This window comes from Triticum dicoccoides, chromosome 1B, assembly GCF_002162155.2.
Source record: "Triticum dicoccoides isolate Atlit2015 ecotype Zavitan chromosome 1B, WEW_v2.0, whole genome shotgun sequence".
NCBI classification, from domain to species: domain Eukaryota; kingdom Viridiplantae; phylum Streptophyta; class Magnoliopsida; order Poales; family Poaceae; genus Triticum; species Triticum dicoccoides.
In genome coordinates this window covers 690430733-690433496 of record NC_041381.1, presented here as the reverse complement: position 1 = coordinate 690433496, position 2764 = coordinate 690430733, and positions in this window count along the sequence as shown.

Genomic DNA, 2764 nt, shown 5'->3' with positions numbered 1-2764 from the left:
GACTAGAGACGCCGGAAAGCTACGGGACGCCGGCGAAAGCTGAAAGGAGCGCTGACGAGAGCTACAAGCGGCTATGGAAAAGGCTTGAACCAGTCTGAGGCTGCTACACATATGGGCTGAGGATTCTGGAGCCAGCTGCGAGCATGCTACAACCATGGTCTGAAACCATGGCCGGATTTTTGCTGGAGCCGAGTGTGGCGAAGCTGCAACCGTGGATTGGATGTACTGGAACCAGTATATGGGGATGCTACGACCATGATTGGATCTTGCTGGAGCCGCTGCAGGAGGAGACCAACAGTACTGCGACCATGGCCGGCATGGCTGCGAAGTGGAGCGCATGGTACTGGAGCGTGGGTGGAGAGCAAGCTGCTAGCAGCGTTGATGGCCGGAGTTGTGCATGCCGTGGCAACGGTTGGGAGCGAGCGCGTTGTGCAAGGCGATTTTTGCTATAGATCACAGCTACTGCACTGAATCGACGGCGACCGCGACTAGCGGCGAGGGCGGCCGAGGCATGCGTTCCTCGTTGCGAGGCTCAAGCCGCGAGAGACGTGGGGGTAAGCGAACACGACCGAGTCAGGGAAGAGATCTCGATCGCTCAATCTCATGCGATCCTACCCTGCAGGTGCGACCACCAGGGTTCAAATCCTGGTGCTAGCATTTACTCCTGGATTTATTTCAAAAATTTTGACGATGCGCATTCAGTGGGAGGAGATGTTCCAGTCGATGACGAGGTGCCTACGGTGACTTCGTAAATTTCAAGATGATATGCCGGCTCAGTCTTTTGGAGATGCCCATAGAGGTAGGGTGTGCGTGTGTGCGTTCATAGGGATGATATGCCGGCTCAGTCTTTTGAAGATGCCCATAGAGGTAGGGTGTGCGTGTGTGCGTTCATAGGGATGAGTATATGCGCGTATATATGAACGCTTGCGTCTGTACTGTGTTAAAAAAAGCAACATGAGACGATGTGGCAAGGAAAAAAAAAGAAGACGTGGCAACGAGCGAGGGAGCGAGGGAAGGAAGGAAGGATGGATTCTTTGACCACCCACGCGTAGGTGATTCAAACAAGTCAACGCCAAGAGACGGGCGATCTGGACGTGAATGCGTCCTTTGCGTACGGACGGACGTGCTTGATGACGTACGTGATGCACGCGACGCGAGTCATGGAAATCACGTTCGCCATCCTCGCATGTTTCGTAAGAGCATCTCCAACAGCCGCGCTTCGCACCGCGCGGTAAAAACTAGTATGCCGCGCGCGCTTGAACTGGTTTAGCGCAGCCGCCAGCGCTGGCTTCAACAGCCGCACTATAATGTAGCGCGCGCGCGTCGCTCCAACAGCGCGTAAAAATACAACGTGCACGGCACGCACAAACCACATATACGTTTCAAATAAAAGTAAAAAATGATCAAACAAACAAAATAAATCAACAATAAATAGTTCAATTTCGTTATCGTTACAACCCAAACAAATAGTCTATCGTTCAGTACACCTTGCGGGCGTGGCGCGGCAGCGAGCGGTCGGGCGCTGTTCCTCGGACGACGGGCGCGCGCGAGGGCCGGCGGGACTAGGAGGGGGGGCGAAAGCGCGGCGGCGCGGGGATAGGCGGGGAAAGCGTCGGAACGGTCGCTGGGGGGCCCGGGCAGCGGCGGCGGCGCAGCTGGATGGGGGTGAAAGTGGGAGAACAAGCGCGCGAGAGTCCAGCGCGCGGGAGCGGACGCAGCAAATAAGCGGCGCGTGATTGCGTTTCGGCCAATGCACTGAACTGCATATGCCGCGCGCTGTTTTTGCGCGCCCGCTGGAGCAACTACACCGGTTGCACGCGCGCTAAAACGCCCACTTTTACGGCGCGGCGCTAGTTTGACGCGGCTGTTGGAGATGCTCTAAGCCGGAAAGGTCTCGGCGAAGCTCGCCGTGCAGTCGCTCTAAGCCGATGGCCTCACAGATATCCTGATCAAGGGCCTTGAGATGGCAGGCAAGGTGCTCGATGACCGCCGGCACAAGAACAAAGGGCCTCTCCGAATGCTTTGTTCTCGAAGAATAAACAGACAAGACAAATGGCGATGGTGGTCATTCCAATTCCTCTGACAAAAGCCCCGACTGACCTCTCTTTGGAACATGGGGAATCAAGAAGACCTTGAAGTGCGGCGCGACGGTGGGATCAATCACAAGGTACTTGACCCCGTTTGTGTAGAAGGCCCTCACCTCTGTCGACCGGGGCGGGGGTGGAGGCAAAAGTACCCATTGGAGCTTGACAGGATTGACCACATAGTCGTCGTAAACGTATTTAACCAAGACAAGGCCATTGCAGTGGTCTTCCAATTATGCCAAAGAGGGTGCTGTGTGAGACTGCCGCCGGATCCTTGCCGGGATAGAAGAACTCTGAGACTTTCATAGCCTTAAATTTGGCGAAGAGCTTGTCCAGCCACAGCGGGAGGAGGTCCGCATGCAGCAGGCGATGATCGTCGACGATGTTGCGGAGACACTTGCAGGGCCGGCTCTATGTTTTTCGGGGCCCTTGGCCAAGTTGAAAGAAAGGCCCTTATAGATAATATATATGTACGCATATCCGATCATATTTTGTTATTCTGAGACGTATAACATAGATGCCCCAGAGGCGACCAGGACCTGACGCAGATGCCGAGATGCGATCCAATCGATCGATGTAGTATGCCAGGCGTCGTGCCTTTTCCTCTCCCGTAATTGGGCTGGGCCTGTACTGATTCATTTTTTTCCCGCCAAATAGATGTATAGTCTTATATGTATCTG